This window comes from Quercus lobata, chromosome 3 (genome assembly GCF_001633185.2).
Source record: "Quercus lobata isolate SW786 chromosome 3, ValleyOak3.0 Primary Assembly, whole genome shotgun sequence".
Classification (NCBI taxonomy): Eukaryota; Viridiplantae; Streptophyta; class Magnoliopsida; order Fagales; family Fagaceae; genus Quercus; species Quercus lobata.
In genome coordinates this window covers 35,376,540-35,391,995 of record NC_044906.1, presented here as the reverse complement: position 1 = coordinate 35,391,995, position 15,456 = coordinate 35,376,540, and positions in this window count along the sequence as shown.

Genomic DNA, 15,456 nt, shown 5'->3' with positions numbered 1-15,456 from the left:
CTTATTATTTTTTCAAGGAAAGCTCATTCCACACAATCGTAGGCTTTGCTCATATCAAGTTTAAGGGCCATGAATCCTCCTTTAGAGGATTTGTGATTTTTCAAACAATGGAGTGACTCAAGAGCTACAAGGATATTGTTTGAAATTAGCTAATCCTTGGTAAAAGCACTTTGATGCTTAGTTATGATATGTGGGAGGATTTTCTTCAACCTATTGACTAACACTTTTGAGAATATTTTATACAACACATTACATAAACTTATAGGACAAAAATCAGATACTAGCTCAGGATTTTTAACTTTTGGTATCAAAGTGATGAATGTATGATTTAAATTCTCAGGAAATGAAGCTGAATGCAAGAAAGATAGGACAGAAGTTGTAATATCCTTACCCACCAAATCCCAATAGAGGTGAAAAAATAATGGAGGCATCCCATCTAGACCTAGAGATTTCAGAGGAGCCATTTGGTTTAGCGCCACTTTTACCTCATCTTCGGTAAACTCTTCACTAAAAGATCTATTCATATCATCGGTCACTAAACTTTGAATGGTATCCAAGGCCAACTCGGGTTGGTAGTTGCTGGAGGTAGAGAACAACTCAACAAAGTACTTTAGGAACTCATTTGCAATCTCCTTTAGGTCATTTTTCCAATGCCCCCTACCATCCCTTACTACATCAATTTTATTTCTCCAATAGCGTAGTGTGGCTCTACTATAGAAGTATTTGAAATTTTTATCTCCAAATGTCACCCAAAGGGAACGTGATCGTTGAAACCACATTCTTGTCTCTTTCTCCATTAGATCATTCACCTCACTCTTGAGCATTCGTGCTTTGAAATTTACACCTATAAGTAATGCCTCCAATTTTGCCTTTGCAAGTAGTTTCTTCTTAAGATTCAATTCGCTTTGCACACTTCCAAAGTTTTTGCTACTCCTTGCTACTCCACTTCTTAAGGGCCGAACCATACAATTCAATTTTAGGAACAATACATGCTGCATTATTATCAATTCTATATTTATCCCATTCGAACTGAATTAAATCTGTGTAACCCTTCTCAGCAAGCCAAATTTCTTCAAACCAAAATGGCTTATCCTGAATTGTTACATCCAAAATTTCAGGTAGGATCCAGAGTGAAGAGTGATTAGATGTGCTGCAAGTCAAGTGGTGTACAGACGAGCCTTCAAAGCAGATTAGCCAATCATTGTTAGCAAAACTTCTATCTAGTCTCTCCCATATAGAATCCCCATTTTTGAAAAAGAAAATTTCCAAGTAAATAGGCAGCCCTTAAAGCCCATCTATATATATATATATATATATATATAAAATTTGTAATGTAGCATTTATTGTTGTTACGCTCCAGTTAAGCTACATCAGCGTCCACGCCATTGTCCTTTTTTTCTCCAATTTCTTATAATTTTTTTTAACATTTACTTATTTTTTAAATATTTACACTTTCTCCTACTTTTCTTCTTCTCTTACCTTCTCATCTCCCCACTACCCTATACTTTAATATCATTATTCATCTTTCCCTTCATCTTCATTTATTTGTCTCTTCTTATTCACTCTCTCTTACTATAAATTTGTCATCCTCTCTTCTATTTTTTGCATAGTTTTCCCTCAAAAAAAGGTTATTTCTCTCTCTCTCTCTCTCTCTCTCTCTCTCTTCCTCGGTGGATTTTTATTTTTCTTGTATGCTTTAGATTGATAATTTTTTGTGTTTTTTAGAACTCCAATTTAGGTTGATACGATTTAGTTTTGTGTTTTAAGCTATTATTATAATTTTTTGTTCTCTTAGATTGTTAAATGTTATCCGATTACATTATAAAGAAATAAAGATAGTAGATAAGAATATAATATTATTATATTATATAGCATTATTTTGATAATTTAGTGTTTATTGTTATATCTTTTAATTTTACTTATTTTTTACTTCTCATCTTATTTTATTCAATATTGAAATTCAACCACATCCTCCTTATCATTAAATTATTTATATTTTCTCTCCCTTTAAAAAATAATAATAAATGGCTTCAAAAATAATAATAATAATAATAATAATAATAATAATAATAAAAGTAATATTTTACTTAAATTCAAATATAAAAAAATTGTCCTCATCAAATTGTACTCATTTTTTTTAACATTTACACTTTCTCCAACCTTTCTCCTTCCCTTTCCCCATTCATCTCCCCAAACCTTCTACCTTAATATCACTCTTCCTCTTTCCCTTTATTTTCCTTTATTTTGTTTCTTTTTATCATCATCCTCTTAGTATAAATTTATCATTCACTTCCATTCTTTGCATAATTTTCCCCCACAAAAATGGGTTATTTCCCTCTCTTTCTCCTTCAATTTTTTGGTAGATTTTTTTTTTTTTTTACTTTTCTTTCATCTCTACTTTAGCTTGATAAAGTTTTTTGTTCTTTAGAACTCTATTTTGGGTTGACGTGATTTAATTTTGTGTTTTAAGTTTTTTATTTATTTATTTATTATTTTTTTTTTTCACTTTGATTGTTAAATGTTATCCTATTGCATTATAAAGAATTAAAAATAGTATACAAGAATATAATATTATTATCTTACATAGAATAATTTGGATAAGTTAGTGTTTATTGTTATTGTTTTTACTTTTTTTTTCTTCTCAAATTATTTTATTCAGAATTTAAATTCAGCCACATACCCCATATATGTATATATATATATATATATATATATATATATATATATCATTAAATTATTTATAACCTCTCCTTTAAAAAAAAAATAAACATACAATATTTTGCTTAAATTCAATAAATAAAATTGTCCTCATAAAGTAGAGTAATGCTAGGGAAGCACTCATTCTCACACCCAATGCATCAAAGAAAAAATGGAATACAAAACAAATGTCAATTTAGAAACACTAAATTAAAAAAATAAAAATAAAAACTAATAATGCATATTTTATGTCATAGAATCATCATCAAATTTTGGAAAACGATATGTTGCCAATGGAGAGAGAGAGAGAGAGAGAGAGAGAGAGAGAGAGAGAGAGAGAGAGAGAGAGAGAGAGAGAGAGAGAGAGAGATACAAAGTAATAAAAAGTAGATAAAGAAAAAAAAAATCAATTAGTAACCGTTAATTGAAAAACAAAGAGTTTGTAAGGAGAAGTAAAAAATAAAATAGAGAAGACCATATAGAAAACATTAAAAACTTTACTATGTAGTTAAATAAATTGTAAAATTCACTTAAAAATTAAATCAATAATAAACAATCATAGTACTAAATTTAAACTTAAAACTAATCAAACTCTAAATATGAAAACCATATTTCTAATCATAATTAAAAAAGAGATGTTCCTAGGTAATAGTAGAAATCACATTAAAAATAAAGTTAGAAAATTTTAAATCCCTTTTTTGACATTTCATTTAACCTTATATATATAAATTAATTTTCACACACTATTACTTTTGAAATTCTAATGAATGATGCTACATTTCATTTAACGTCTCTGTTATACAAATCATCAGTTAGTAAATATATGATAATGATAAAAAGCGTTACAAATGAGATCATTAAAAAATGATAAAATTAATTAGCCACTATGATTATGAAGTAGTAGTCTATTGTTTTACGCATCCAAAGAAGTGGAATATATAGAGTTTACTTAAAGGTGTGTGTAAAGATTCACATTATATATACATACATATATATATATATATATAAAGGTTAAAAAAAGGTATATTTATGGTTTTTATTAACTTAAATACTAATGAAAAACCAATGGTTAATAACTAAAATTATAGTATTAATAAAATATTTAATGAGATCATCCTAAAAAAGTTATCATGCGCAACGCACGGGTATGTGACTAGCATCTATAAATCCACATTCATCAATTACATCCCTAAACAGCTGCATCTGAGCATGACTCCGATTACTGCCACCTTTCTTCTCTTCCCCTCTCAAAATTTCGTTAAAATCACTCGAGCACAACTAATGCAAACTATTTTGTGAATTGAGTTGTCAGAGCAAGTCCCTTAATTCATGTCTCTTCTGAGTATTGAGTTCACCATAGAAACCAGTCAACCTCCATGCACCTTCATTGTCTTTCCCAATAATACAGTCAATGTGGTATTTTGAAGCTGTCTCTACTTTCAAATTCATTGTTTCCTTCCAATATAATACCAGTCCAACCACCCCCCCCCCCCCCCCCCGGCGATGAATCCGAGGTACAAAGAACATATGATCAAACTGTAATCTTCGTTTTATTTTTTTTTTAGCCTTGTTTTATCTGTCCATGTCTCGGCAATGAACACGGCGGAGGGATCTTTTGCCCGAGTTAAATCACCAAACTCCTTCTCTGTCACTAGGTTCCTAAGCCCGCGATAGTTTCACACTATGAGACTCATGGCTTTTGGCAAGGCTACATCACAACCTCCACCATTAATTCTAATGAAACTTCATCGTCCAACACTTGCAATCGTTTATGGGGAAAGTCTGTGGTGGGCGCCATGCATGTGCTTGCTTTTCTCTTATTTTCCAAGTCAGGAGTGTCTACGGCTCCATTAAGGTTACTTTGGCACATAATTCTCTTCCAAGACCTAATGTTTGTTGGATGCACATTATTCTCAGCCGTTGGTATGGTTGCTATTTACATATATTGATTGTACGTGTTTCTCAAAAAATATATATACACCTATACCTAGCCCTCTTGTATAGAATCGTGCCTTAATCTCCGCTGGTTCCTCGTAGAACACCTTGATTGATTCAATCAAACGGTCCAAAACACCCAAGGGAACACCATGATTAATAATCTAGAAAAACCCGAAACTTGGATAGGCTTGTCCGATCTGGTCAATGATGAGGGAGCAGTTAAGAGAGTGAACACCAGAGAGGTCGATTATGGGGATGACAAGAGGTCGGGTCGAGTAGTGGATCCGGGTTTGAATTGGGACAGAACATCAGGTGGTTGAACAGAGAAAAGAGGGATGGTGGTGATTCCTAAGTCGACAAGGCCTTTTACTCCGTTCTTGGATTTGTCAAACTGTGTTACCTCTCTCAATCTGTCATCATATTCTTCCCCTTTAACATTAGTTGCCATGGCCTCTCAATCTATTTTTTGTTGTAAAGTAAAAACACACCAATTTATGCCAAAGTGTAAACTAACGCACTAGTATATTTTTAACTATGAAGCATAGGCACATGATTAATTTCTAAAACATTATAACATAAAATAGTTGATACGATACTGGTATCACCTAGTATAACACGAGTATGATGCCATAAATAAAGTGTTTCTATAGTCTAAGGGCCCATTTGTTACTATTGTTTAAACAACAATTTTCAATGTATAAATAATATTATACATATTTTTACACATTTTTTCATCTACACGTATTTCTAAAAAATACAAACAACGTTATTAGAACAATATTACTAAACGGGCATTTTTACTACTTAGGATTAATGTTGTCATCTACTGCAAAAAAAACTTTTAAAAGTCTAATGAATATATGAATGTGAATCGGCATTCTTGAACAATCACCTCAATGCGGAAATTTAAGTCATTGACTGACTCATTATTTAGTTTACAAGTTGAAGGAAATAAAATGGATGTAGGCCTACTCAATCATTGTCAATGAAGAAATTAGAGTCCCAAATTTGAAAAGTATTTATATTTCTCTACGTTTCAATTTCAAACAAGATCAATTCATGCATTGTCTTTTAAAGAAAAGTCCTTCGTCTTTGGTGGTGATGCCTGACTCGACAAATTGCTTTAACTCTTTCAATTTGTCGTATTCTTCATCTTTGGTTGCCATGGCCACTCTGTCTCTTTCTTTCCCTAGCTAGTTGCGTACTGTGATTTTTTCTTCTTATGTGAGCGTGAAGTCAGACATTTGTGACATTTTAAAACCAGACCAACCTCACTCACAATTTTCATGGATTGTTGGAGGTGGTATTTAGTGAGCCTGTTTCATAGGGCAGGTACTTTTATAGGGATCACAATCTATGGGTAGCTTGCTTCATGGGAGGCTCATAGAAGATAATTAATTATAGTTTTCGTTTGGTATAAAGTAATGTTTTAAGATTTTTAAGAATGTAAAAAAAATTTCATGTTTGGTTACAAATCAAACAATAGAATTAGATATTTCCTTTAAAAAAAAAAAGTTATTTTTTGTAATAACTAACAATTTTACAATTTTCCTTACCCTTTAACTAATAGAAATAAAATAAAAATAATTATTATTAAAAGTTGACGATTTAAATAATTATTTTTGTATTATGCATGTCATTTATAAAATGTTATAATATATTTTTTTTTAAAAAAAATTCCATGACTTATAGTTTATAATTTGTTTCTCATAACTTATTTGGAAGAAGATTGAAAAATAAATTTAACAAAGAAAAAAAAAGAAAAAAAAGAAAAAGAGACTTGATGTTATATTAAATAAGAAAATTGAAAAATGAATAATTCTTATAAGCTTTTTAGAAATAAACCAATTACAAGCATCTCTCATATTTTTTGAATTTTTATTAGATTTCAAATTAAATCAAACATAGACAAGGTTCTACTAGTGAATTGGGGCAAGAACGGTATTGGTTACTTCAAGGGGACCTGACCTCCATGGAAGATTAGAGAGAGATAGAGAGAAGACTAAGTAAATATATTATTCATCAATGAACCTGTTACAGTGTAGTTCATCCCTTATATCTGTAGGTAACACTAACTAACTCACAATACAGTGATATTACTAACTCTCACTCTTAACCACTAATCAATCTATTAACCAATGTGGTAACCTTTAACCCAATAGTAACTAACTATCTATTACAACCATTATAGCTCACATGTGCAATTACAATTCAATTGAAATAGATTCCTAACATTATCCCTCCCATTCAAAGCACCTTACCCACAAGGTGAGGGAAAGAAAGCTGTAGCTGATGAAGGGGTTCCCAAGTTGTATCTTCAGAGGAGGCACCTAACCACTAGACCAACACTTCAGTGATGACCCTAGACCTCAAGGACTTAGTCCTTTTCTACAGAACAGCAATAGGTTTTGTGATCATCATCAACAACTGGTAAGGTGGGTAAAGGTGTAATATGCTGGCCCAACTTCAGCTTTAAGCAAGATACATGGAATATAGGGTGGATTTTTTTACTTTGGGGGCAAATCCAGCTTGTAAGACACACTTCCAATTCTCTGCAACACCTGAAATGGCCTAGAATATCTTGGTGATAACTTCCACCTACCTTTGGAAACCAATGACTGCTGCCTGTAAGGCTGCAACATCAGAAAAACCCAATCCCCCACTGCAAAAGACTTATCCTGCCTATGCATATCAACTTGTGTCTTCATTCTAGCTTGAGCAGCAGCCAAATGAACTTTTAAGGTATCCAAAGCAACTTGCCTCTGACTCAACAAGGAATCCAAAGCATCCATAGTTGTACTAGGCACATAACCTTAGAGCTTGGCGGGGCGGCCGGGGGGGGGGGGGGTGGAAGCCATACAATGCCTCAAAAGGATATAACTTCAAACTGGTATGGAATGAGGAATTGAACTAGAATTCAACTAATGGTAGCAAAGATGCCCACTGATGAGGTCTATCACTAGTGAAAGCTCTTAAATATTGTTCCAAACCCTTATTCACAATCTTATTATGTCCATCTGTTTAAGGGTGATAGGCAGTGGACATAGCCAAAACAGTGCCCTGTAGCCTAAACAACTCAGACTAGAACAAGGAAGTGAAAGTGGCATCTTTGTCACTCACAATGGAAGAAGCCATTCCATGTAGTTTGAAGATATGTTTCATGTAAAGAAAAGCAATCTTAGCTGCACTATATGGATGTGAAATAGGAACAAAATGCACATACTTTGTTAATTTCTCCACCACCACCAAAATAACCATAAACCCCATAGACTTAGGAAGGCCCTCCACGAAGTCTAAGCTCATATCAGTCCAAGGTGTAGTAAGGATAAATAATGGTTAAAGCAATCCAGCTTGAGAAGAGGTATCAAACTTGATCCTTTGGCAAGTATCACCATCTCTGACAAACTTCTTGAGGTTAGTCTTCATCCCATGCTAATAAAATTCACTCTTGGCTCTCTGATAAGACTTCAAGAACCCTGAATGACCAGCCAAGGGGCTGTTATGGACATGATGCAAAAACTGAAGTTAAAGAGGACAAGATGGACCAATGTAGAACTTGCCCTTGTAGAATAACAAACCATTCTGAAAAGTGAAGCCCTTAGGTGGAGTCCCTGTTTGGACAACAGCAATGAGTTGTTGGACAAACTCATCCAAAGAGTAGTTCTCCTTCAACACATCCAACCAGGTAGGGTCAAGGACTGTTAAGAGCATCAAACAACTTGCTTTCAAATTAGAGCTAGAAGTAGACAAGTCAGAATTGGTTTCAAATTTTTGAGACAAAGCATCAGCTACCCTATTATCGTTACCTTTTTTTATATTCCACCACAAAGGCATATCCCAAAAGTTTAGCAAGCCACTTCTACTGAGATGGGGTAGCAATTCTCTATTCTAGCAGAAACTTAAGGCTCTGGTGATTAGTCTTAACCATAAAAGGTCTTCCAAGCAAATAAGATCTTCATTTTTTCACAGTAGAAGCTAAGGCCAGTAGCTCAATTTCATAAATGGATATAAAGGTACTTGTCTTTCAAAGCCTGACTATGAAAGGCTATATGTCTCTGTTCCTGCATTAGCATAGCCCCTAAACCACTCCCTCAAGCATCACACTCAATGATAAATGGCCTAGAAAAATCAAGAAAAGCTAACACAAGGGGTTGAGTCACGGCCTCCTTCAACCTTGTAAAAGCTTCCAAAGCCTTATCACTCCAATGAAAAGAATCCTACTTAAGGAGATCATTTAAAGGTTAGGCAATGGTCCCATAACCTTTAATGAATTTCCTATAATACCCAGTCAGCCCTAGAAAACCCCCTTAAAGCCTTAATAGTATTAGGTATTGGCCATTGGACCATAATTGAGATTTTCTTGGGGTCTATCTTGACACTCTCTCCAGATATGATATGACCCAAGTACTCAACCTCAGTACAACCAAACACACATTTGGATTGCTTAGCAAATAGCTGGTTTGACAACAACACTTCCAAAATAGTTCTAAGATGAGATAAATGAGCATCCATGGATTGACTGTAAACTAATATATCATCAAAGAACACTAGGACAAATTTCCTTAAATAAGGTCTAAATATAGAGTTCATCAATGCTTGGAAAGTGGATGGTGCATTAGTCAACCCAAAGGGCATGACCAAAAACTCATAATGCCCTTCATGAGTTCAAAAAGCAGTTTTATGAACATCCTCACTCTTCATCCTAATTTGATGATAACCTGACCTTAGATCCAACTTAGAGAACACTGAGGCACCTACCAGTTCATCCAATAGCTCATCCACTACTGGAATTGGAAATTTGTCTTTAATAGTAGCTTTATTAAGAGCCTTATAGTCTATAACATACACCAGCTACCATCAACTTTCCTTACAAGCAAAACAAGTGAAAAAAATGGACTTTGGCTTGGCTGTATTGACCCTACTTCTAGCAACTCATTCACTATCTTTTCAATTTTAGATTTTTGAAAATGAGGGTAGTTGTATGGTCTTTCACAAATAGGCAGGGTTCCTTCCTTGAGGTTGATGTTGTGATCACGGCCTCTGATAGGTGGCAAGCCAATGGGACAGCAAAGACCTTGGAGAATTCACTCAACAAGTCAGCCAGCACTGGTGAAAGGTGAGGTTGGACAGAGGAAAAAAGATTTATAGTAGTAATTTGCAGCACTAAACCCTTCCTTGTTGACCCATTAAAATGCTTGTCAACATTAGAAACTGCAACCCTTGTAGGAATACTCTCTTTCCCAAATACAGAAACTTCACAGTCAATGGTTGAAAATCCCAGCTGATTACCCCCAAAGTTCTCAACCATTGGGTACCTAAAACTACCTCACAACCTCCCAAATGCAAAACATTAAAGTCCAAGACAAACCTATGCCCTTGCAAAGTGACAGTGACCCCATGGCAGCTCCCTAAAGTCTTAATAATTGTGCCATCAGCTACTTTAACCTCTAACCTGAGAGGTATCAAGGTGCAGGTGTAGCACTGGTAAAATAGCAGCATCCAAGAAATTATGGGTGCTCCCAAAATCAATGAGAGACACCACATCATGATTTTGGATTCTTCCTTTTATCCTCATGGTATTAGAAGTAGGATTCCCTACTAATGCATACAATGTGATCTCAGCAGGGTTAACTTCACTTCTTGAACTAACTTCCTAATTATCTAACAATACCTCATCCTCATTAATCTCCACTAGTTGTACCCCTGAAGTTTTAGGTTCCAATTCCATCATCTCCTCCAACAAAAACAATTTAGCACCCTTCCACTTATGCCCTATCTACCACTTCACATCACAATTGTAACACAACCCTTGTTTCCTTCTTTCCTCCATTTGTGCTCTAGTCAACCTTTCTAAAGGAAATTTAGTTCTTGACTCCACTCTAGCTTACAACTTAGGTGTTCTAGAGACTGTAACTTTACGATTGTCAATTATATTCCTAATTTCCTTCCTACTATTGGTTAGGTATTCCTCTTGAATTTTTGCCAACCCAAAGACTTCATTAAGAGTTTTGGGAACTAACATCCTAACTGGTAGTCTTATCTCATCCTTCAACCCACTTAGAAAGCAACTCAATTTGTGTGACTCAGATAGACCCAAGATCCTATTAGACAAGATTTCAAAGTTACCTTTGTAAGCAATCACAGTGGAAGTTTGTTTGAGTTTAGTGAGTGCCTCCGTGGGATCATCATAGGCAGTGACGCCAAAACGAGTCTGCAGGGCTTTGATGAAGACCTCCCAACTAGTAAAACCACCTGCTTGCTCTGCATCCTGGAACCAAATAAGAGCTTCTTCCTCAAGATGATGATACTAAGCTATCATCATCTTTTGATGTTCAGGGTTGTTGTGATATGAAAAGAATTGGTTAGCTCTATAAACCCAACAAGTTGGGTCTTCTCCATGGAACCTTGGAAAATCCAATTTTAGATTCTTGATAGAATTGAGAGGTGAAGACTCTGAATTTCCCCCATTATTGTTGATGAGAAGAGCTCGAGAATTTGAATTTAAAATCTGTTGGTGCTTATCCTCTACTTCAGCAACCCTCTATATGAACCCAGTAATGGCTTGCAATTACTTGTGGATTTCTTGTAATGCATGTTCATGATTCTCAAAAACCCTAGCTAAAGCTGCAATTTTCTCTAAATTCTGTTTCTTGAAATTTTGTGAATTGGAATGAGTTTCTGTCATGGTGGTGTGGAAGGATCAAAGGCTCCAATACCAAATGTTATGGTTCTGCTAGTGAATTGGGGCAAGAATGGTATTGGTCACTTCAAGGGGACCTGACCTCCATGGAAGATTAAAGAGAGATAGAGAGAAGACTGAGTAAACAAATTATTCATCAATGAATCTGTTACAGTGTAGTTCATCCCTTATATCTGTAGGTAACACTAACTAACTCACAATGTAGTGATATTACTAACTCTCACTCTTAACCACTAATCAATCTATTAACCAGTGTGGTAACCTTTAACCCAATAGTAACTAACTATCTGTTACAACCATTATAACTCACATGTGCAATTACAATTCAATTGAAATAGATTCCTAAGACACTCCTAGATATCTAGATTGCCAAGTATTATATTCCTAAAAATTTGGATATCGGGGATAATGTGGATTCCCCCATATCAAACGCTACCATAAAGTAATGCTAGAGACACACCCCATTTCAACACCCAAATCCATATTTTGCTTATGTATCAAATTTTGATTAAATTTCAAAAGGGAAAAAAATGAAAATTTTATAATGTTCCTATTTAAATAAATAAAAAAATTACATGAAATTGGAAAAGGCAAAATCACTTAGAAGATTTTTTTTTTTTGGGTCGAAATGGAAACTAATTTTATTTTTCCCCCCTAAAAAGAGAATGGTTGACAAGGTAACTCATAATGCAATTTTGGGCTTGGGCTTTCAACTATGGGCCAAATCAAATTATAATTAGCTATAATTTTTGCATTACATGTCCTTTCAAATTTCAAAAAAATTAATGTTGATGATGCACCAAAATCAGTAGGCTAAAATGCTTCAGACCATGATGGTGGTTGTAAATCCTGAAAAGAAAAAAAAAAAACTATGAAAGGTGATGGGTGTGACCTGGCCAAGGACCCTCCGATGGTTAAGTCAATTTTGTCTTTAGGACAAGGATGGAAAATACTGAATGGTTAGAACTTACCTTTGGTAGATGGGACCTGCTCCTTTTATAGAGAGTTTGACATAGGTCTACTTGTTTGGGATCCATCACCATCATGGGTGATGTGGGTGGTTATGAAGAAAATGGGGTATGTGGAATGAAGTGTATGGAATTCCTTCCACATACCAAGCAATGTGTCATGTTTTGCTCATGTAGAACTTTTGGAGAATTTCTAGTAGAATTTACCAAGTACAATTTGATCATCCATTGGAATAGTCGTCTATAGACGAGTTCTTTTTGGTGGATCCCATTTTTCTTAATGAAGGGTCTTGTTCATGCATTTTCTCATTCCACTGTGGTTTTCCTTGGGTGTGATCAATATGTGGAGGACAACCAAGGACGAGCTATACTTAGTTGATCCCTATCAAATGCCACAATAATTTGATTATATTCAGTTTATGAACCACTTCATACTAGTACATCATGGTTCCACTTTGCAGAAACTCTGAATCAATCTCTTGAAGTGAATTTTCATTCATCATAAATGAGTCACTTACCTTGAAATGACATAGTCTTATAGGGAAAACTAAGTCATAAGCCTTCATATATAAGATCTACTAGGCCTATCCACGAGTCGAGTTGGTTTGATTTTAGACTCAACCTAGACTCGACTCGCATGCATCGTGTGGAAGGCGGAGGGACCCGAAACCGATCACCAACATCAACGGGTAGAGTTGGTTTTAGGCTTAGGTGAACATTGGTTGATTCAATCGATGGTGGAGATAGCCGAATTCTACTAAAACTTGTCAGATTTTGGCAAAAAGTCAATGAAATTGGCTAGGATTTGGCCAAATCTAGCTAGATCTCGTCAGATCTCCCTGTATCAAACATTGATCATGTTGGAGTTCATGTATATCATCGGTTGGGACAGGTGGCTCAGGTTTTGGAGAGGGAAACCTACCACTCGACCCACCTGCGACGGTTCTCGGAGGTAGAGGCTCGCAGCCAACCAACTGGAGCCTCGGATGGAAAGGGTTACGGGTTGGTGTCAGGTGGTTCTATCGGTTTGTAAGGCTCTAGTCGAGTATGGACACCCCTAAGATCTACCTTGATTGTACACCTAAGAAAGCTTGTATTTTTGATAGTTCATGACCATTTCCTGAGAAAGTATGAAATTTTTGACAATGCACCTACAATGTATGAAAGCTTTCTTGGCAAGATTGATCAATTGGTCTAGGAACCATTTAAGTCTATTAGCCAACAAGTTGGTAATGCATATATCATGGTGGAGGGGATAGAGATCTTTGGCTTCTCTTGGTTGGCGGATGGAAAATGTGGGGATAGAAAAGAATGATCAAATGAGGACAAAGTAAAAGGATGGAAAAAGTAGTTTATTTTAAATTAACTCATATTCTCTTATTAAAAAAATTATGCACAATTAATTAAAAAAAAAAAAAAGCAAAGAACCAATAAAAAAATATCAATCATGCCCGATTATAATAAATAAAAATAATAAGCAAACAACCGAAAAACAAAAATGGCTTCATTTCTAGCCAAATCGAGCCGGGACAGACCAAAAAAGGAAAAAAAAAATCGCAAAAGGTATCATTTATCATTTTTCCTTTTTGCTCCAGAAGCATCCCTGCCTTCACGCCGAGTAAGCAAAAAAATAATAATAATGAAAGCCAAACAACCAACCTTGATAGAAAAAAAAAATAAATAATAATAATAATAAAAGAAGCAGCACGTGAGAGCTAGAAAAAAAAAAAAAACTTGTAGCGTTGCATATATGAAGGACATTTGCGTCCAAATATTTTTGCATTATTGTATTTTGGTGCGCCTTGGTATTTTCTCTCCCATTTTCCCTCTCAATAAAACAACCATAAACATCATTTTCTTCCCATTTTTCATCCCCTCAATAATCACCCCAACCACATGAGACTTTTTAGAGATAAGGGTATTAATAGCGGCATTCACAGTTGGTTATCTTTCATAAGCAAATTACTTTTGTCATTTTGATCTTGGTAATTATTTATGTGGTATTTGTCAATTTGTTATGACTCCTTTGACAAGATTTGCTAGCTTGCTTTGTTTCTTTGAAACTGAATAAAAGGTCTTCAATTTTATTTGGTTCCTGGAGTTCAAAGAGAAGTTTAGAACTTCCCGTGGGACCCTGTGAAAGGATATTAGTGTTTGTAGAGACATTACCATATATCACATTCATGAAGAAAACAATTTTTCCTAAATAACGTGTCTCTTCGCTAACGTACATATTTATAATCTCTCATTTATAAAAGCTATTTTTACTGAGAAACTTTTTCAAATAAAATAATTTTATGCATACATTTGCATAGAGTCAAAGGGAGAGAAAAATATATAGTTCAATTCGCTAGGTACAGAGATTGTAGTGCTTCTTTTACATATTATTGGTTATGAGCCAGACATCCATGAGTCTTTACACCTTACTAATTAAATCTAAATCTACTTTAAGAAGATTGTGTCAAGCACAATACTTGATCAGTTTTGCATCATTCATTTTTCACATATCTAGTCTATGAGTTATTTAATTATTTAGATATCTTCTCATATACAAAATTTATTTATTACTTTTGCTTATTGAATCTATTTGTGTTCTTGTTTATGATTAGATTTGTATGTTGCTTTTGTTTACCTAATCACAAAATTATACTGTTTTTGAAACATATCCAACAGTCACCTCATCTAATAGTCTAGCCGGAGAGAAGAAAAATAGTTTACAGCTTATGGATAGTTTTTTACTAGACTAGGTCTCCTTCTTTTTCTTTTCTTTTTTTCTTTTTTCTTCTTATTGGATGTGTACAAATTTGATGTCTTGCTTGTGGATTGTTGTTAAATCAATTTAAATTTGTCATGTTTATGTTGATTATTATGCTTGGCTAATTTATTTGAAGTATCCTGTAAATATATGAAAAGAAAGTAAAAAGAAAACAATTTGGTTGTGTATTGTTTATTCTCACTTGAGTTTTTTTTTTCCTTTGAATAGCTAACTTTCCAAATCAAGCTTCCATGGATCAAATTTACATCACATCAAATTTCAAGAGGGACATTTATAAAACAAAACCGCAGCTCCCCACTTTTAATCACACAAGAACAATAAACTATATGCAACAAACTAAACTTTTTCTTTAAGTCTTTATCTTCCATGAATTGAAC